General features: G+C 38.5%; 1 long non-coding RNA gene across 1 annotated transcript in view; it reads left to right on the top strand.

The window, feature by feature from the left end:
* LOC135321753 (uncharacterized) overlaps positions 1 to 16,372 on the top strand; it is a 101,240-nt gene that overhangs the window by 27,723 nt on the left and 57,145 nt on the right. Inside the window, exon 3 of the long non-coding RNA XR_010381791.1 lies at positions 11,592 to 11,668. This is a non-coding gene — a long non-coding RNA (uncharacterized LOC135321753). The remainder of the gene's footprint in view (positions 1 to 11,591; positions 11,669 to 16,372) is intronic.

Below are 16,372 nucleotides of genomic sequence, written 5' to 3' on the forward strand. Positions count from 1 at the left end.
AGTGGGTTTACTCTGGAAGATGTGGGATCAAGGTCTCTATAGTTATTCCAACCCTCGTTAATTCCCAAGGCCTGGTGCTTCCTCCGGGATAGCAGATTCTTAGTATTATATAGGGAAGGGAAAAACCAAGAACAACTTAAATGTGGATATTAGGGATCACTGTCCTGACACAGGATGTATCACCAGCTACCTTTTTCTTCAGGGCTCCTGTCAGCTACCTCTGACAGGGCCTCCCTCCCTCTGCTGAGACCCTCTCCTCCTTCTTTTTACTATTCTTCCAAGTCCTGGGACTCTCACTGCTGTCTCCCCTTCCCAGGCCGCCCCTGAAATTTCTACTTCCTTTTTAGTTTTATAGGTGGAACAATTTAGTTTGGTGGGGAGGGGTCACACGTGAGGCTCTCCTCTGGGAACTACCAGATTAATGGGGGCTCTTGAGCAGCACTAATTTTAGCAATCAAGACATGCTATAATAATTTGCATATAGATGGGAAGTTATCAGAGTGCCCCCTTGTTAGCATTAATGAGATCAGATTCTCACTGGGATTTATCATCTAGCAAACATCTCCCTTTTGGGGTTACAGTCATTTATACACATTCCCTGTATAGTCTTATGGCACAGACAGTGCGTGTTCCCCCAGTGTTCCAGGTGTTCTCCTACATTACCCAGCCTCACTTGAAGTTGACTTGTGCCATGTGACTTACAGTTGCCTTGGGCCACATGACTTTTTCTGGCCAATGGTCCATAAGCAGGAGTGGTGTGTGTCTCTTCTGGACAGAGGCAATGAAGAGTCAGTGTGCCTTCTCTATTCCTCCCTTCCCCAGATGGGAAGCCAGGCATTCCAGATGGCATAGCTCCAAGCTGCAGGAGGGCCATCTGATCCACATTGGATTGTGATGTGAATGAAAAAAAAAATTTACTGTGATAAGCCACTGAGATATTTTTATTAATATTTTGAGATATTTTTATTAATATGTAATTGCATGTCTATGCTACTTGAACCAATATTTTTGGAAATTAAAATCCAATACCTAAAATCTCTAAAGTAATAGTATGTGTGTGTGTGTTTGTGTGTGTGTGTGTGTGTGTGTGTGTGTGTGTTTCTTCTCTGGGATATGCAAATATGTCTCCACATTCTGCATAAATTACAATTTGAAAATCTTCATAATTGCTTATATGTTTGAAGGTCCCATGAATGTATAAGTGAATTTTATTAAAATATTCTAGTATCTCAGCACTTCTGTTCTGAAAGACAGCAAGAACATTAAATATTCAATATAAGCTCATACTGAGTTGCCCTTTTATTTGCTCCTAGTTGTGATCATTCACATACAGGTACAGCTTCCTATTTGGCCCCCTTCCAAATTTCTTTAGGCTTTCTCAGAAACAGTTATATAAAATTCTGATTGGAGATTTGCTTTCTTGAAGTTTTTCAAGGTAAATTTAGTTGTCCTTCTCTGTTGTTCAGGAAGTGAGAAGCTTTCTACTTAACAGCTTCTCCAAAGGTTTCTAATGACCAACCCAATCTTCTGTCATCCCACATGGACAAATTCTAGGCTCCACTCTGGCTGCTCCAGTGCCTTTTCTTCCCTTAGCTGCTCAGGTGTTCTCTTACCCAGGGCTGATTTCAAACGGAATTTTGGTCATACTTCCATGGCTGTCACATAGTGGTTTGATTAGTTCTCTAGGATTGTCATAACTAAGTGCCACAAACTGAATGGCTTAAAAAACAGACATTTATTGTCTCATCACCTTAAGGCCTCACAGCCCAAGATCAAAGTGTCAGCAGGGCCATGCGCTCTCTGAAGACACTAGAGAAGGGTCTGTTCTAGACCTTTCTCCTACTTCTGCAAGTTCCTTGGCTTGTGGCAGCTTAACTCTTGTCTTTACATGACTTTCTCCCTGTGGGCATTTGTGTGCAGATTTTCCCCCTTTTTTAGGGACAACAGTCATATTGGCATAGTGGCCGACTCTAGTGCAATGTGACTTTATCTTAACTAATTACAGCTACAACAACCCTGTTTCCAATTAAGGTCTCATTCTGAGTACTGATTGTTAGAACTTCCACATATGAATTGGGTTGAGGGGGGGGGTACCTAATTTAACCCATAACAGTCGTTAATGTTTGCAGTGTCAAACATATAATCATATGATTCTAATGGTTAGCAGCAATGTCCTTACTGTCATACTTATTTGTGTTGGAACCCCAGGGGTTTGTTTTTTTCTTTGTCACTAAAATGGAAGCATTAATTTTTATCATATAGGGTTATTATGATAATTAATGAACATTCTGCTTCAATTTTGGCCATGAACACCAAAATTTCATGGCTTCAAAAACCAAAATCAAAATAAATAATTGCAAAGTATCTGAAGTGAGCTGCTAAGCCACCCATGCAAGACAGGCTGGCAGAGTGTGAGACTGTGTGCCATGGCATGTGTGGTTACCCAGTTCTGCTGATGAAAGGAGTCATTGTTGATAAAGACAAAAAGAGAGGAATTGTTTTAGAGAGCAATTCTCTGGAGTAATTGTCCTGTAGGGGTGAGACAGGAATGAAGGGGGCAGGGCACAGCATTAAGGGAATGACACAGCAACTGAAGATAGGACAAAAACTGGTTGGAAAACAGCTAGGCCCAAGATGGTGGAAAATTCAACTTTCAGTAGACCTTGAGGCCCAAGGTGGTAGAATATTTACTTCTAGTAGAGCTTGAGTCTCATTGTACACTCATTGTAATATATTGGCACAATAAATGTCACACCCACAGGTGCCATGCCAGTTCTGAGGCTGGCCATAAAAGGTCAAAAAGTGGATGGTGGCCCAAATCCTGGGAATCCCCACCCCTTCCCCAAAGTAGTTGGAATAATCCTCCCACTTGTTAGCATATGAAATTACTGAGCTCATAAAAACTAACAACCCTGCTCCCCGAGGCTTCTCTTCTCTCTCTCTTGCCTTCTGAGATGGCCCACGCTCTGCCTGTGGAGTGTGTATCTCCCTGAAGAAATTTACTTCCACTTTACTATGGCTCATTCTTGAATTCTTTCCTCTGCAAATCCAGAGACCCTCACCTTCTTGGGGTGTGTCCCAGGGGATCGCTTGGGACATGGTCATCCTCTCACATCCCATTTTCCTGTAACAGGAGGGGAGAGGAGTGCTTCCTTCTCACCTCAGGTAAGGTGACAGGAAACCTTCAGAGAGTTTGAGCGAAGTAGGAACTGATATTTGACTCCTGCCTGGGGCGATTAAAAGTGGAAGGTTACAGCTGAAGTTGCCTGCCTACAGCTTCAGGGACCCAGATGCTCCCCTACTGATAGCAGAACAATGAAGTGGGGAATTTTCCCATGTACCCAGTGTGCTGGCAGAATGGAGCTACCTGGGAGTCATTTTGAAAAGACTGTCCAAGAAGTCTTTCTGCTAAGCTGGACCTCAGTGAAAATAAGTTGGAATATGCCAATGGATTAGAAACTGAGGAGGATACATCAGTGCAGTGGGGGTTCTCTGAGGGAGCTGTCAGTAACCCAGCAGAGAACCTCTCTTGCCTAAAGGGCTCCAATGCCAGATCAGACCCAGACCAGTTTAGAGACTTTTCTGGAGACCAGTTACACCTCTTCCAATCACATTCCAACCCCAGAAGATCCTGAATAGTCTAGTAGGGGATGGGATGTGGGAAGGAGAAGGGAAATGGAGAAATATCTCACAGAGAAATGGAGTAGCAACCAACCATGTTCTCTTTCTCAAATCACTGGCCACAGCAAGTTCAAGCTGGAGGTGTGAGTAAGCTTTGAATGGGACGGGCGCGTTAAGCTCTACGCCGGGGATCTTGGTCCGGACATTTTAATGACTGGAATGAGGTGATTTGGGGATGAACTGGAGGACTTCTTATGATCTGAAAGTGGCTTGAAAAGTGAGGAAACGTGCTTCATCCTCATTTCATTTATGGAAGTTTGAGTAGAATGGAGAAAGGCTGCCCTCACACGTCCCTCATTGAATTCACCCTGGCAGAAAGGCAGTTCTCAGGAAAAAATGATTGCTACAGATGATGCTGGTAATTATTTTGGTTACCATTGTGACTTTATAAACCCATACCATCTTTCCTGGTGGTGTCAGCGTATAGTTTCAGGGAAACAAATCATTCTAGCAATTATAAGTAGAAAGGGATTTAATACAGGTAATTAGGTGCTTGTAAAATCATTGGAGAGCTGCAGGAGCAGCCTGTAAACTGAGCCTCCAGAAATAACTGCCAGGAGATAAACGATCAGACTGATTTGCCAGGGGAGCTATTGCCCCTGCCAGTCATAAATGCGTGACATCAAGAGTCTGGCAGGGAAACTTCTGAATTTGTGCACACACCCTGCCATAACTGCAGTCTGAGGATAGTGAAGACACTGTCATCCTTGCAGCCACTAACTCATAACACTCTTGAAGCTGAACACTGGACACTGGGATCCTTTTGTGGAAACACCCAATGTCTGCATGACCCTCTTGCCAGCAGCAACAAACATCAGAACAGGCAGGGCCCTGGTCTCACTTCTGCCTTTCAAGTTTCTTGAGACTAACTCACAATCTGAATAGTAACTGTGAAGGAGTCATAGAAAAGTAATTTTGAGTTTTTCAGCCTTTGCAATCCAAGAAAGGATCACAGAAGGTGATTGGAATGGATGCTAAGAGCTAGTGTTTCAGGTTCACCACAATGATTTCATGTGTGTGAAGATATGTTATGCCAGTGGCCCTAGCTTTTGTCTAGAAAACCAAATACTGGATTCACTTGGGTGGTTTTTTTAAATCAATTTTTGCATATAATAAAATGTACCTATTTTAAGCATACAATTCAGTGAGTTTTAACGAATATGATATAAATGTAATCAATACTGTAATCAAGATGTAAAATCTTTCCATCATTCCCAAAATTCCTTTTGTGTCTCTCTGCAGTCGATTCCTATTTTCCCTTCCCCGAGCAACCACTGTCCTGCTTTCTTTCTCTATAGACTAGTTTTCCCTGTTCTAGAGTTTCATATAATAAAAGCATACAGTAGGGTACAGCTGTTTTTAATATTTGCAAATTGTTTTTTTTTTCTTGCTGATTTTCCAGCATGGCATAGTGGAATAAATAGGATTTTTGAAGTTAGACAAACTCCAGGTTGAATCCAACCCTCCTGCCTAACAGCTCTCAGCCTATTGCAAGTTGAACTTGCTGAGCCCAGATTTCTTAACTGCAAAATGATAATTTAAAGTAAAAATAAAAACAAAAAATACCTGTGAAGGTTAGAGATAATAAGTGAAAAAACACACAAATGGCACTCCAGGAGAGGTAATTATCATTATTAATCTTCTTGATGATGGCTTATTATTTTCTGTTTATGCTGGTTTTTCAGTCAATTGCATTTAAACTATAGCGCTCTGTGAAGAGTTTATAACTGACTTTCACATGTGACTGCCATAACAGCAGTTGGAAGCTCTTCTTAGGAGCATCTCATTGCTTCTCATCTGGGTTCTGCCCCTTGCTGTGTGACCTCATGAAGATTCTGAATCTTTCTATGCCTCAGTTTTCTTTTATGTAAAATGAGAATAACAAAAATACCTAGAATTGTCATGGGAAGTAAATGAGGTCATACACACCACCTTAGTAAATGCTCCAAACAGTTAGCTATTATTAATATCATTGTTATTTCATATTGAAATTTCCCTAAGATCCCTGAGAGTGGATTCAGTCTCTATACCTTCACACAAGCTCCTTCTCCCAAGAGAAGTGACTCTTTCTTTTCTGGCCAATTAAAATTACCCATTTTAGCCTCTGGGAATCTCTCCCTACTACAAAATACATTTGTGCCTTCTCATTCGGCCTGTATCCAAGGTTTTATATTGGCATTAAACTACAGAATGTTTGAGATAGAAAAAATGGTTCACTCGAATCGTCTCATTTTACAGCTGGTGTAACAGGTCCAGTAAAGCTGAATTATTTATCAAGGTCATATATTTAGAACATAAACTGGGTTAGAACTTGGGCTCCAAACTCTCAGTCCTGTGTCTCCAAAATGACTTAAATTGTTTAGTGCATAATATTCAGTAGTTTACTGGCTTATTGCTTGAATTCTTAAAATATAGCATGCTCAGTTGATTTCTAGAGCCAAATCCAAGGACTTTGCTGGTCACCATGCCTAAGCTTTTGTCATTCGAGAAATGATACTCAGCCCTGTCAAAATATAATCACTCAGTTTATCAGGAAAATCATCTGAAAATAAGCCATGCGTATTACACACTGTGAGGCAGGTATGCTGCATAGACTTCACGTGGCGGATATAAATTCCTGCTGATGTTGTGATGCCAGTTCTTCAGTGATTGGCCATGAGTTTATGAAGTCTTGCTATATAATTGGAAAGAAAATGCTTTTTATCACCCATTCAGTCTTTGGGTGAGTATTTTAAAAGGAATTTCAATGGTATCATCAGCCCAGTGAGATAAAAGCTCTTATACCACACCCACACAAGGCAAACACAATTGGAGAAATAGTAAGATGTAGGCCAACCACTGTTGTATTTATATGTAAGGTAACAGTTGTACAGCTTCTCTATGTCTGAAAAACTAAAACTGTCACCTCCAACAGTGTGTTTCTGTCCACAGGCAACCGTGGACTTAGGTGGGAAGGAAGTTCAATGTGTGATGTATCCTGGGAAGGAGGTGAGCATGAGAAGGTTGGAGGGATACCTCCCTTTATGAGAAAGTTGAGTAGCTCTCCAATATTTCTCTCACAGTTTAAAAACATTGTGTTATGGGGGTCCCCAGGTCACCCCATAGGCCCAGTGATTTTACAGAAGGTCCCACAGAACTCAGCATCTATTTGTACTCATAGCTAAGATTTATTACCATGAGAAGATACAAAGCAAAATGAGAAAAAGGAAAAAGTACATGGGGTGAAGTCGGGAGGAAACCAGGCTCTGGCTCTGAGAGTCCTCTCATGGTGCAGTGGCTTACATCCTTTAGCAAAGTGCCATCTCCTGGGGCTGTTCATTAGTGACTTGGGGCCCAAGGTTTTTACTGGGGGCTGGTCAAATAGGCTCTCTCTGCCTACCACATGCCCATATTCCAGATCCCAGAAGAAAAGCTGATGTCCAGCATAAAGCATATTGTGCACAAACAGACTAGCTATAGTGAGCCCCACTTGTCATTTAGAGAAGGTTTTATCTCAGTGTAGGCAACTATTTACTAGCTAAGTTCCTGGATGCCAGGCAATCTGGCAAGCAGATCTTTCTAAGGACAGCAGTCTTAGGCCTGCTGTGCTGACTCTTTCCTGAGTGTACTATTTTCTTCTTTCAGGCATGTGTAAAGACCTAAGAAAGACAGCTGTTGTAATCCCATTTGAAATAAGTCATCTGTAGCAAAGAGAATTTACATGCCTTATCTAAAGTCATATCTAGTTGGTTGGCTGGGATGGACTGACTAGGGCCGTAGGTCTGGGAACTCAGTTCTGGCTGGGGTTTATGGGTTCTCGGTTCTTCTCCACATTATCTTTCCTGAGGCTGCCAAGATGCTTCCAGGACAGCTGTTTTACTCATGTTTGATTCCTGGACTGGGATGGCTGGAACAGCTGGGTCTAGTGCTCTATGTGGATTTACCACATCAATATCTTGTAAGGAATTACATCATGATGGTTCCTGACACTTGGACTTCTTACATGATGGCCAGCTTCCCTCAGAGCAAGCATGCAAAAAGAACAGGGCAAAATCCTAGAACATCACTTCTGTTTCACTCTTTTTTAAGCAAGTTACTAAGGCCAAACTCAGATTTAAGGAGAAGGGACTTAGACCCAGTAGCAGGGATAACAAAGAATTTGAAACTATCTTTAATGAATATTTGTGATAAGTAATTTACTTGAATATCTTAACATACCCATTTCTATTATAGTTATCTACTTTGCATGTTTTATTTCTCCCACCAGACTGAAAATTTCTTAAGGGTAGGGGACCCTTTCCAATTTGCTACAATGTCAAATGGTACTTTGCTTATAGCATACATTCATTATTTGTTGAATAAATGAATGTTATTAATTACTATATGCCAAGCACTACACTAAGCTCTTTAAATTTACTATCTTGTTTAATCCTTATAGCCATCTTGTGAGTTGGAATTATTTTAATTTCCATTTTTCAGATGAGGAAACTGAGGCACAAAATGCTTATCTGCCTAAGGGCACATAGCTCATGTCAGGATGTGAACTTAGACTGTTGCTAGAACATATGCTAAGTCATCATACTCTACTGCTTTCCTCAGGGTCTGGGCTTTGCACAAAGAGCAAAGCTCCAAAGAATCCAAATTCTGGTATTCTGCTGTGCAAAACTTTAGAGAGGTCTAAGGGGTGTGAAGCCCTTTATTTAGTTCCTTTTCCGATTTTATTGAAGAAGTGGTGGGGAGAAGCATGAAGAGAAGGATAAAGAATGATAATAGGATGGAAAGGCATTCTAACTGGCAGAGTCATGCTATGTAACCTTGAATATTATGTAGTCTTGAGGCATTTGTAATCTTGAAAAACTGCTTTATTTTAAAAAAAAAAATCTTTGAAATAAACACCAAGGGTGAGATAAAGAAAATAACTGAAAAAAGGAAAGAAATTCCATACCCTGTTATATGGGCTTTGGGTTATATTTGATCCTGAACAACCGATCATTTTTAAAATCATATGTGCTAAGATGTGGCACCTAGGGGCAAAATGCCTGACTTCTGATTTATCTGTCACTGGAAAACAGTCAAGATTAGAAGCCTTTTTTCTTGAAATAGTAAAGGGGAGGGGTTAGGTCCCCACCGCGGCAGCAGTGTCGTAGAATACCCTTCCTTGAGCCAGTAAATATTCCTGATTACTCTCAGAAAGTCTCGAAGAGGAGTGCAAAGTATTTGAAAGTAGAGGGAGTAGGATAGTGGTGAAGAGAACCCTAAATACAGAAGAGGACAAGCGTGAGGTGAGGTTAAATCACGAAAGCTATCCATAGAATGGTTTTCCTGGGATGGTAACTAACTGGGGCATCTGGGACTATCAGGACAGGTTCTGCCATGACTGGCACAACTTGGAAATGTATTTCTCTCTGACAGAAGAACACAGCTGGAGGAGAGAGGTCCAGAGCTCGATGATGGCTCCAAGGGCTCCAGGAAATCCAGCTCTTTCTATCCCTCTTGCTCTTCACTGTGAACTGACACAAGCCAATTGACTTCCACATGGTTCTTAGGGGGCTTTTGTAGCAAACAGTAGATTTGAGGTGCTGCCCCAACTTTGCTACCAGGTAGTATGAAAAGCAAATCTCAGAACAAATTCTGCCAAAGAAGCAGACATTTCTTAATAACACTTATTTGTAAGCAAGGATAAAAATAGTTTCTATTTTCTATTCTTTCAATTCAGCAAAATCTCAACTCCAATCTCCAATCTCCACTATTTTACAGTGAAAAATTCAATCCAGGCAGGAACGACATTCTAGAAGCAGGAATCTGTTATCTACGTAGTTGACAGCAGACAGCTCTAAAACCGAAGGCTTGACTCAGGATTGTTTAGAGATCAAGCCACAGGCGGCATTCCTAAAGGAACAAGCCTCACTGCATACTTTTACTCTAATCATGCAAGGGTGAGGACTGTCTCTAAAAGATTTTAGCCAACCTTATATCTTAAATATTTTTAACCAAAAAGAGTTCCTTTCTGTCAGTCATTATAATAATTAGTAGACTCTTAAAATTCCATTACTGAAGTTCACTGAGAACATTAACAAAGGATCTGTTGTTGATCCAGATATTGATGACAGAAACACTTAGAGTAGTCACTTCTAGGACATGGGTTTTTTTTATTGGAACATTAGCAATGACCTCCAGAGTATGCACATTCAGTTAAAATTTTAGTTGTCTCCACCTGGGCTGTAGTTTCTCCTAACTAGGCCAAATAAAATATCTTAATTTGATTTGATTTAATTGCCATCTTCAAAACATGACTTGCACACATGCTTCTGCTTAGATCCCATTGGCTCGAAGTTGGTAACATGCCATATTCAGCTGCAAGGGAGTCTGGGAAAAGTAGCCTTTTTTTTAGGTGACTCTGTGCCCAGATATCAAAGATGTTACTACCAAAGGAAAAGAGATGAACAGATATTTTGTGAACTCTGCAAGGCTTCCTGTGCAGAGGAGAGACTCACCATGGTTGCTCAATACTGTCACTTGTATTGCAATAAATAAGTCCTTACTCCACCCCTCAGCCTTTGGGAAACTTTCCAGGTATGAGAAATAGTTCCATGTTTTCCCAGAAATGGGTGGGGCATGTGGCAGTGGCTTACTGGTAGATAGTTCTGTGAAGGCAAACATTTCTTCCATCAGTTCTCTTAGGTTCCAGGTTACATTAGGATCTTGCTCCTTAAAGCATGTCCATGGATTAGCAACTTCTGTGTCACCTGGGGGTTTGTTAAAAATGCTGACTCTAAATTTTAATAAGACCTACAGATTATTCCTATTCACAGTCAAGTTTGAGAACCACTGTTTTCTAATGCTTCCTCCTCCTTCCTCAACATACATGTACCCAAACAGACTCGGGCTAAAGTGTTTCCTCCAGCGAGCAACTTTGACCTAAAGTAAGTCCAGGAGAATTCATGAACAATTGGTGTATTATAATTTAGATCATAAATTGCTCAGCATTTCATGCAGATTAGCTTATTATTCTACACAAACAGCAGTTAACATGTATTTTTTTTTTTTTTGGTCTATGAGAAGAAAGTAACGTGAAGAATATATTAAGAGTAGATCTGTTTGGTAATGTACAACATGATAAATATAATTAACACTGCCGTATGTTATATATGAAAGTTGTTAAGAGAGTATATCCTAAGAGTTTTTATCACAAGTTTTTATCACAAATTCTTAAAAATTTATTTTGTATCTATATGAGATGATGCATGTTCACTAAACTTATTGTGGTAATCATTTCATGATGTATGTAAGTCAAATAATTATGCTATACACCTCAAACTTATACAGTGCTAAATGTCAGTTATACCTCAATAAAACCGGAAGGAGAAAAAAAGGAGAAGAGATGTAATAAATAAAATTCTTTACATTACACGTAAAAAAAGGAGTAGATTTGTTTGGATGATGGAACACTGGCTAATTTTTTTTCCAACTTTGTCATACTTTTCAGAATTTTCTTTTATGAACATAAACTATTTTAAAGTGGAAAAAAAATCTTGTTTTAGGATGATATGAAACATTTATTTTAGCTTTAGCAATCAGCCAGATAGTTGAATAAGAAATAAATCCCTAACGGGTCCAGAAGAGAACAGCAGTGATCTGGGATCATTGTGAATCCACCCAAAACAAGCTTCTGTAGTTGCCAAAATAAACTGCTTATTCACAGGAGATGGGCTGTGCTTGTTTTGGAACATTACTCTTAATTGCTGACTTCTGCAACTCAAAATTTTTAATGTCATTTCCTAACTTGCTTTAAATGTATTTTCATCTTGAAATTTGGAACAAATGTTTAATAAAATTTCTTTTTGTAATTGAAATGATTCAGTTCAGCTACATTTATTGAATAGCAGAGGTTATACAGCTCTGAATCTTTTTTTTTTTTTTCTTCTCTGAAGGGAATGGAAAAAGGAGTTAAAAGACATGGTCCCTGCATTCAGGAACTCACTTTGGAGGACTTCTGTGAAATTCTTTCGTAAGTCTTTCAAAATTAGAATTTGTTTAAGTGTGTTAAATAATTTTATTCTGATTGGATAGTCTTATAACTATATACATTCTTTACCGAAACCCATCGTGTATCTGATCCATTTGATATAAAAGCAAGAATAAGCTTTAGTTTCAAAGGTCAAGACGCATACAGAGGAGAGGATTGAAGTAAGACATTATTTCACAATAGCAAATATGGAAACACATTGAAGGCTTTTTCTCCTGCTGCTTCTGGAGAAAGAGAAAGAAGAGCAAAGGAAGGGAACAGAGTAAGCATTAGGTTTCCTTAATCAGCTGTTGGCAAGAACTCTTACAGGAGACCTTACAACAGAAAATCCATGCCTGATCCTTGTCTCTTGAAACAATAAAACTGAATTTCCCCAGAAGAAATATTTACTATAATGGTGGAATTTGATTAAATTGACTAAAAATAGCCAAGGATAATGAGGAAGACTCCACATTCTATTAGAGGATTAAAAAAAGAAAAAAAAACTTCTATTTCTCTGACATTTCAATTTGTGCACTGATTGATAATAGATGTTAACTTTTTAAATTGAAGTATAGTCAGTTACAATGTGTCAATTTCTGGTGTACAGCATAATGTCCCAGTCATGCTTATGTATGTGTGTGTGTGTGTGTGTGTGTGTGTGTGTATATACACACATATGTATGTATATTCATTTTCATATTCTTTTCACTAAAAGTTATTACAAGATATTGAATATAGTTCCCTGTGCTATACAGAAGAAATCTGTTTACCTATTTTTATATTTAGTGGTTAACATTTGCAAATCTTAAACTCCCAAATTTATCCCTTCCTATCCCCTTCCCATGGTAAACATAAGATTGTTTACTATGTCTGCCAATCTGTTTTTTTTTTTTTGTAAATGAGTTCATTAGTGTCTTTTCTTTTCTTTTCTTTTCTCTTCTTTCCTCTTTTCTGTCTTTCTTTCTTTTTTTTTTTTTTTTTAGATTCCACATATGAGTGATATCATATGGTATTTTTCTTTCTCTTCCTGGCTTACTTCAGTTAGAATGACGATCTTCAGGTCCATTCATGGTGCTGCAAATGGCATTATTTTATTCTTTTTTTTTTTATCACTGAGTAGTATTCCATTGTATAAGTATACCCCGACTTCTTTATCCAGTCAATAGATGTTAATTTTTATGTATCACTTTGTTAATAGAGTTCTTTATATTTAAAAAAAAATAAAAACCAGGAAATTAAAGTGAAAGCTTTTTTACTTATTTATTTTTTTGATTGCAAGAAATACCCACTCAAACTAGCTTAGTTGTTAGGAAGATTTATTTCAATGTTACAGATATTTCACAGAATTCCGTGCTATTGGGCCTAACACAAACTAGAAAGCTGTTCAGAACCAAGGTAAAGTCTCTCCCTTTCTCACTTAATCTCAGTTTTTTCTCCACATCTTTTCCATTTTCATCTCTCTGAAGATCGGTTTTATTTGCTTACTCATCATCATGCAAATGGGTGCCTCACCCACTGAGCTGACGTGGCTTCATCATTCCCATACCCACCCCTGACTAGTAGCAACCTCTGTATGTTATAGTTTGAGTCCACAGTGGAGGGAATCTGGTTGGTCCAGATCATCTGTTCAAGTCAAGTCACACCAATCAAAGGTCTCTGATCAACCATGGATTGGCTGCCCATTTGGAGCTCATACCTGGTCCAATCAGCCATGGCTGGGAGCAGGAGAGGTAGCACATGATACAACGGGCTGCCGTATTCTTCTGGGAATAGCCTTATTTCAGATAAAGTATAAAGAAAGGAGTACATTGGGTTTGGCCTGAGCAAACCCAAATCCATAAAATGAAGCTATAGAAGACAACGTACATGAAGTAATTAAGTAATATAACTTGACTAAGTGACCAAATAAATAGGATAACAGAAAGTACCAAGGGCTGAGAATTCAGCATGATCTATGGTGATCTGAGAAAGCCTCTGACAATATGAAATGTTAGAATGCTGAAGGAGATGGTCAGAATTATCTCTTCCCATAAAAAAAATGTAGAAAAAGGATGTGTTCCTAGAGCAATGAGTTACAGATTCAAATTAACATTAAATTTTCTAAAGAATTTTGGTTCAAGATGGCTGATGAAGCACATTCCCAGGAAGAAAAATATATTAAAAATGAAAACAAAAATAACACAAGGAAAGGAATAGGAGGGGTTGTTGGTAGACAAGAGATTTCAGCAAATTTCTAGAAGATGCAATATGGATTACTGATTGTTGATTGATGAAGCCGAGTAAAGGAAGCCATAGCTGAGAACACACCAGGCGGCTGACTGTCTAGAAGAGCCTCAGACATGCTCTAGACTTTGACCCAGCAGACACAGTAGGGGATGGGACTGACAACACAGACTGAAAGGATCTGTGCACAGCCTTTTACCCCAAGCCAAAAATTGTAGGGTTTAAGTAATCTTAGGAAACCACCTAAGAAAAACTAGGACAGATGACGAGAAAACATTCCCAGCATAAATGCCCACTTACTCCGGCAGCTAAGGGTTCCCAGAGTTGCGGCTGGCTCCGTGCCTGCACAAACTCTGCTGAAACCTACCATCAACCAGCCCATGGACGTGCAGCCACCAGAGTCTTCTGATTGCCACATTCTTTTTTTTTTTTTTAAGGTTTTTATTTTGGCATAATTTCAGATTTACAGAAAACTTGGAGGAAAGAATTCCCATATTCAATCTACCCAAGTTCCTACAATATTAATATTTTAACATGTTTGCTTTATTCCTTTCCCTCTCTCTTTTCTTGACAAATAGGTAGATAGATACACATACATTTTATTTTTTAACCATTTGAGAGTCAGATATAATGACCCATTTTACTTAAATATTTCAGTGTGTATTTCTTTGATGCATTCTCTTACACAAGTACAGAAAAACTACCAAAATCAGAAAATTAACATTGATGTAGTACTATTACCTAATTGTAGATCTTACTCAGATTTTGCCAATTTTTTAAAAATGTATTTTTTAGCAATAGAAATGTCCAGATCATGTTGCATTTAGTTGCCCGTCTCATTTTATCCCTTAATAAGGACCAACTCTTTAGTCTTTGTGTTTCATGATATTGACATTTCAGACTTCTCTTCATTTATTTTGTAGAATGGCAGTCGGTTCGAGTTTGTTTGATAGTTCCTTATGATTAAATTCAGGGTATATGATTTTGGCAGCAAACCATAGAAGGAAGGGATTTTCCTCAGTGCATCTTATCAGGAGGCATATGATGGTAATTTGTCTCACCATTGCCTAATTCTTAATGTGAACAGCAACCAAGGATCAACAGATATCAGAAGAAAGTCTCCAACATGAAAAGAAAAACCCAAGATAAACTCACAGGAAGAGAAGGAAAAAAAAAAGAATTTAGGGAACAAAAGTACACTTCAAAATAGGAGAGACTTTCCAACTGGTAGCTTCTGAGATGTGTAAAGCTATGGCATATATAAAATAAGAAACTGTGTGCTATGAAAAAGAAAGAACTCTTGGAAAATAAAATTGTAATTGCAGGAATTAAATATTTGAAAGTTGTAAAGATAAAGTCAAGAAACTCATCTAGAAAATAGGGAAGGAGGGAGGGAGGGAGAGAGGAAAGATAAGATATAAAAGACATAGCAGATCAGTGCTGGGATTCTATATTAGGATCAGTATTGGCCACATAATACAATAGAAAATAATAAAAGAATCAGAATTGACAAGACAGAGGTTTCTTGCTCACATAAAGTAAGTTGACAGATCTGAAGTTCTACCAGCTAGTGAATGCTTTCCATTCTCAAGGCCACCTCATAGTCCAAGATGGCTGCTGGAACTGCAGCCATGGTGTCTGAATCGAATCCAAAATGAAGTCAGAAGGACCAAAAACAAAAAAAACAAAACAAAAAAAAAAGGAGGCGGGGTGGTTTACAAACTGTGCCAACTAACTTTAAGCAGCTTTCCCATAATCCTGCTTACATCTCTTTTGCCAAACCTACATGCTGGGAAAGCTAGGAAATGTAGTCCTTCATTCTGGGCAGCAATGTGATCAGAATATTCTTAATAAGGAGGAGGATACTGATATTGAGTTAGGCACCTACCAGATTCTGCCACCTAGTTTAATATGCAACATAGTTTCCACAGCAAAAAGGAGTTACTAATCATTAAAAGTGTCTGACATATACCTAACAGCATACATTTTTATATGCATAGTCATAACAGTTTGAAATTTTAGAAATCTAGCAATTAGATAAAGGACAGTGTAATTCCAAACAAAACAAGTTTAACAAACATATAAAAGGTATTCAACATTGTTTAAAAAATTAGAGGACTATAAATAAAAATAAAATGAAATATTTTTCAGGTTCAGCTTGGGAAAATTAAGATATTTAAAATATACCATGTTGGTGAAGGTTTTGAAGGAGAGTTTTCTCATCAACTATTGGCATAAGTATTAATAAAGTCAGCCCTCTAGGATGAAATTTTGGCAGCATCTTTCAAAATATAAATGTGTTGATTTTCTGTTGCTACTGTAACAAATTACCACAAAGTTTAGTGGCTTTAAACAATGCATATTTAAAACACACACACACACATACACACACACACACAAATTTATTACCTTAAGCTCTGTAGGTCATAGTCTAGTATGGGTCTCACTGGATTAAAACTAGGTATTATCAGGGCTGTGTCC

This window comes from Camelus dromedarius, chromosome 7, assembly GCF_036321535.1.
Source record: "Camelus dromedarius isolate mCamDro1 chromosome 7, mCamDro1.pat, whole genome shotgun sequence".
Classification (NCBI taxonomy): domain Eukaryota; kingdom Metazoa; phylum Chordata; class Mammalia; order Artiodactyla; family Camelidae; genus Camelus; species Camelus dromedarius.